This window comes from Rhipicephalus sanguineus, chromosome 5, assembly GCF_013339695.2.
Source record: "Rhipicephalus sanguineus isolate Rsan-2018 chromosome 5, BIME_Rsan_1.4, whole genome shotgun sequence".
NCBI lineage: Eukaryota > Metazoa > Arthropoda > Arachnida > Ixodida > Ixodidae > Rhipicephalus > Rhipicephalus sanguineus.
In genome coordinates this window covers 168,521,866-168,528,084 of record NC_051180.1, presented here as the reverse complement: position 1 = coordinate 168,528,084, position 6,219 = coordinate 168,521,866, and positions in this window count along the sequence as shown.

Genomic DNA, 6,219 nt, shown 5'->3' with positions numbered 1-6,219 from the left:
GCGCTAGATGATACCTCGACCATCGGATCGATCTCGGACGGCGAAGGAGACACCTTATTGAGCTGCGGCAGCGGAAGGAAGAGATAAAATAAATACTCAGTGACCGATATCTCCTGAGGCGGTTGTCCTCTTCGATTAACCGTACATAACCAGCAACCTTGATCAAAGTATAGGGTGAGCCTATGTCGAACACTTCTTTGCGAATTCATTCTATATAAGAACGAAGCTTCGGAAAACGCTTTCGATATCTATATTCTTATGTAGCAGCCGCCGCAGTGTGGCAGGGCTGAACAGAGGAAGAAGACACCGCGGCTCCAACTCCTAGAGAGTCGCCATCTTGGTAATCTTTGGTATTCATGTGAATACATTGTAAATAGCCTTGTGCCTAAGGCTATTTACCGTATATTTACCTGTAGACCATAGGTAGATGTACGCGATATCGATCCTCTCACCTCTCGCATACCAACGGTCTCACGGAGCACCATAACCGAACCATCACCGACATTCTTTTGAAGTACGTTGCACCCAACGACCATGACTGCTGCGACCTTCATTTATTACCACATGTGACATCGTGGCACAGCGCCGACGGCTCATTAGCATTCTACCCCGCGTACGGCCAAAAGTATTCGGTAGCGTGTTCTCCTATTAAATACGTCCGAGAGGCCATCGCACGCGCCGACCACGCCGGTAGCTTGACCTCACTCGTCTACAAGCCTTGAAGAAGCATCAGACACGCCACAATGATTGAATTTGAATTGAATTGAATTGAATTTATTGACATAAAAATAGTGTACAGTATACAACAGTGTAAAAAATGCGCCTGAATCCCTAGCCAAGGGCTAGTTGGGATTCATTCAAAAAAGTCATTTAGAAAAGGGCATGCACAAAAGAAAGTTTACAAATACAAATATTTTACACATGGAAAAGTGAACATAACGTAATGTATTTACAGTGCTTGGCGAATGATCATGGATGCAGGCAGAAAAAAAAAGAGAAAAAAGAAAGGTATGTAAGGCATTGTTTGAGAAGAGCATATCAAACTTCACAACAATAAATGAGCGCATCAAAAAAGTATTAATGACATTGGGATACTATGAAAACTAATCATGACATATATATCTGGACAGCATAACAATACCGAGTAAGTACTGAAAGGAACTAGATTCTAATGCATACATACATATTATATAATTGCAGATGAGCGTGCACATAAGTAATGTAATAGCATGTTACATAACTTTCTTTGAAAATGCATTTAATATAGCTATTTCTAACACTGTAACATTTGGGCGTCTATATTTTATTTAATAAATATTTTTTGAGTGCAAGAGAGAAATTCTTATTCTGTTTTATTTCTAGTGGAAGGGTATTCCACACGGCGACTCCATTGCCTGTAAGTTTTCTGTTACCGTATACATTCTTTGTTTGCTGAGTAAGATAGTTTCCTTTTACTTTGTTACGGCTTGCATAACTGGAACATGAAAAATTTGATGAGGAAACTGGATAGTTAGTGTTTATACTAGAATGGACCATGAGAGCTGTTTTATAATCTATTAGTGTGCTGAACGGCATGATATTTAGGTTTCGGAAGAGTGGTAGCGTGTGTGCCGAATAGTCTGAATTCGTTATAAATCGTATTGCTCTTTTTTGAAGTTTTATTAGCGGTTCTAGGTACGTGCGGTAAGTGTGACCCCAGGTAACAACACAGTAGTTTAAGTGACTATGGAATACGCTAAAGTAAATTACGCGTAAAGTCGGTAAATCAAAAAGGTCTCGACATTTATATAGAAGAAAACAAGCTTTATTCAATTTTTTGCAGACTTCAGCAATGTGAGGTTTCCAGGTAAAATTTTCATCAAGGATAACGCCTAGGTATTTTATCGAATGTACTCTTTGCAGCGCTGAATTGTTTAGTGTGAGTGTGCATGTGTGTTCCTCAAGGGTTTTGCGTGGTGAAGTAAACACAATGTACTTGGTTTTCTGTGTATTTAATGTTAGTCTATTTGAAGAGAACCACTGGTGGATATCAACAAGCTCCGAGTTCACAGATGCTATGGTATGGTTAAAAGAATCTTGAGCACATATGAGAGCTGTATCATCAGCATACATAAATATGGAAAAGTTTTGTACCACGCTAGGCAAGTCGTTAATAAACAGCGAGAAAAATATTGGTCCAAGAACAGAACCTTGGGGTACTCCTGTAGTTGTATTAAGAAACTCTGATTGGGTATGGGCTAATTGTACTGTTTGTTTACGGTTTTCCAGATAGCTTTTAAAGAACTCAAGACACGTTCCACGAAAGCCATAGCATTCTAGTTTATTTAATAATATGCTGTGGTTGACAGTATCAAAGGCTTTTTTTATATCGAGAAATATACCTACCACTGTTCTACTGTTACCTAAGTGAAAATTGATAAGTTCAGAAAGTGACAAAACAGCTGTGTCGGTTGACCTGGCCTTTCTAAACCCATGTTGACAGGTTGTAAGAATACTTTCGTGTTCTAGGAAAGACATGATTCGTTTAACTATAAATTTTTCAAACACAATATTTATGATACTTAAAATGGAAATGGGACGGTAGTTTTCTGGTATGTTTTTGTCACCGGCCTTGTAAATCGGGATAATCTTTGACAACTTAAGAAGTTCGGGGTACGTAGACGTTTAAAATGATAAATTAAAGATTTTTTCTAGAGGCACACAAAGGATGTCAATGCATTCCTTTAGCGCTAAAGAAGGTATATTGTCGCATCCGACTGAAAACTTAACTGGCATACCACAAACTACAGCTACAATTTCACTAGCCGTTATATCAGTAAACTTAAATGTGTTAGGGTTAAGAGGAGGGTATTTAATGTATTCTTCGCTGATCGCCGTAGCCGCCAGTCGAGAACTGAAGGTGCAAAAGTAAGTGTTAAACGTCAAAACTAGGATACTTAATGATATTCCGAGAACCTCAATGTCTGGCATGGTCATATAGCATGCAGACGGTTTAAGAACCGAATTTATAATACGCCATGTTGTTCGTGAATCACCTGAATTTTTCGTTATCAAGTTCATGTAATATTCTTTTTTTCTTTTTCGAATCAGCGCTGTTACTTTATTACGGGCAACTCTGAATTGCTGTAAGTAATAATCATTGTTCTTGTGCATTTTTACCTTTGAATGCCAAAAATCTTTCTTTTTTATTTGTTCTAAAATGGGCCGATTCATCCATGGGCAAATTGGTGTTCTATAATACTTTTTGTCCTTAGTAGTTGTTGATTGCATTAAGGCCTCACTTAAGCATTTACTTAGCTTGGAATAGGAAGCATTCACGTCTGGAGTAGATACTTCGACAGACAGCAAAGATTCTGGTGAATAAATGTATTCAGTACTTTGTAAACATGCACGAAGGGCTGGAATAGAAATACGACTATGGGTGTCTCGTGATTTAATGCGGGGAACCTGTGTGACTGGGAATAATATAGTCGTAGGGAAGTGATCATTTATAGTTGCGTCATAAGTAGCACACCATGCTTCTCCAGTGTCGAAGTTGCACAAAATGTGATCAATACAAGACGATGATTTTGGTGTGACACGTGTTGGAGCAAATATAACGTTATGAAACCCGTATGACAATATCATGTCGTAATACTCTGAATGGTAGTCCTTTAGGCTATCTATGTTGAAATCACCGCATATTACTGTTTTTTGCCTGAGCGTATTTACGTGTTGTAGTAACCTTTCAAAATGTTGCATGAAGTCTGATAATTTTTCCCTGGGGGCGCGATAAACCACTATGATTACTTCATCTTGACATCTAACAACAATAATTTCAAGCTCAGATGAATACGATTTTGAGTAATCAGCAAGCACACTGCAAGGTATACCAGATTTTACAAATAAGGCTACACCACCACCTCTGTGGGAGGCGTGTCGCGCAGTGGAAAAGAAATTGTAACCAGGTATGCTGTAAGTTTCACTCTGTTTTAGCAAGTTTCGGAAACAGCTATGTAGTCAAAATCAAAAGCGTGCAATGAAAGTAAAGTACAGAAATGATCCATGTTTTTCTGTATGCTACGTATATTACAATGGATGAGGCTATGGCAAGAATTCACTTCTGCAAAATGGCTTGCAGATTGTATCTCGACGTCCATTTCAGACAAGCTTTTTTGATTCAAATTATTAGAGAGATATCGTTTTCACATCGGATATGAACGACATTGGAATTTTCAGCTTTTCTTGCCAGAACTTTTCCATTGGAAAACCAAACAAATTTCCAATTTTTTTCACGCTTCCTCGATATTGCCTTTCCCAATAGAATCTTATTCTCCGCACACAGATGTTCATTTACATATACAGGTCCATCGCCTTCGTAACCGAAATCTGCTGGGGTAATTTTCTTCTTTTTCACCGCTTGAAGGATTCGGTTGCGGGTTGAGCGTGACCGACATCTCACGACCGCATTTTGTTTTGTTTTGTCTTTTGAGGGCACTCGATGAACCACATCAAGTTCCTCCGTTATTGGTACTGCAAACCTTTCAGCAAATGATGTAATGCTACTAGCCAGGTCTTCATCTTTTTTTATTGGTAGCCCCTTAATTTCAAGATTCTGCTGTCTGCTGTACTGCTTCAGATCTCTTATTTCACAGCGTGCTGCATCAAGGCCCTCACGCAGTGCAGCGTTATCTTTCTTTAAGGCTGTATTATCTCTTTTCAACGTCTCAAGCATTTTCTTTAGATCCTCAAAATGGCTATCCATGAACTGAATTGTTTGTTTGAGCTCTTGCATTTCAGATTTCAAATCTCTGTTGTGCGTGTCTACCTTAGCCGAAAGTTCGGCAATGAGTTTAGCTACCTCTTTTATGGTCGTCGGCACCTTGTCACCCATGTTTCATCTGTTCACAAGTACACTAAGGGTTAGTACAACTGTAGTACAGAGCAGTCCAGGAGCTACATAAAAGCTAGAAGACCTAGTGACTAAGAAATGTGTTCTGCACACATACCTGCGTAGGATAAAATAGGTGATTATTCCAGCCCCGTGTTTCAGCTGCCTGGACTGCTCTGCAATGAGTGACAGTGAGCCGAAGCTGCCGTCTTTTATAGCTTGAAGGCCATGAAGTCAGTTGCTCCAGCGCATGCGCAGTATCGGCGATTCCAGGGTAGACCAAGGGGCGGTGATAGCACAGCAGCTATTCCAGCGACGAAAGGCCACGCGCCTTCGACGTTCGCGGCCGAGCGAAGCAGGATTTCCACTGCGTAGGATAAAATAGGTGATTATTCCAGTCCCGTGTTTCAGCTGCCTGGACTGCTCTGCAATGAGTGACAGTGAGCCGAAGCTGCCGTCTATTATAGCTTGAAGGCCATGACGTCAGTTGCTCCAGCGCATGCGCAGTATCGGCGATTCCAGGGTAGACCAAGGGGCGGTGATAGCACAGCAGCTATTCCAGCGACGAAAGGCCACGCGCCTTCGACGTTCGCGGCCGAGCGAAGCAGGAATTCCACTGCGTAGGATAAAATAGGTGATTATTCCAGCCCCGTGTTTCAGCTACCTGGACTGCTCTGCCTGGACTGCTCTGCAATTGCCATAACCGAATGGGGCACTCTTCATTGTTCTTCCTTTGACAATGATAACACGTAATAATTTATGTAACTCAGCGCTACGAAATGCGTGCATGACAATTCGCTCCCCGCAAGAATGATAGCTCCTTGGGGGATAGCACTGCTGAAGTTTTACTAATCGCCTTTTTTTCTTCAATTGCCGCAGCCTCAATAATCAGCCTTTTTTTCTCCCTTGACGTTTTAGCGATAACAGTAGTGTCACCAAAGATAAGAGTGCAGCCGCACTCAGAAAAATGCTGCGCCAATAGGCCACCTTTAACTTTTCCGTTTTTTGACGATGCTCTAGCAGACGCACGTGGAGGCATCTTCCTGGTTGTCCCACGTATGCCCCACCGCATGAAAGGGGTATGTCATATACCATGTTTTAAGCACACTCAGCGATCGGGTTCCTATGCTTAATATTGCAGCCTTCTTTCTTATTCGCAGGACAGGTTAACTTACAGATAGAGAGAGAGAAGAAATAGTAGAGAAGGAAAGGCAGGGAGGTTAACCAGTTTAGCAAAACCGGTTTGCTACTCTACTCATCGGAACAGAGTGTGGGAGATTTAAAGATGGAGAGGAAAGAGACAGAGAAAGATAGCATATTTCAACAGTTATTTGGGAGCGGAAGAAAGT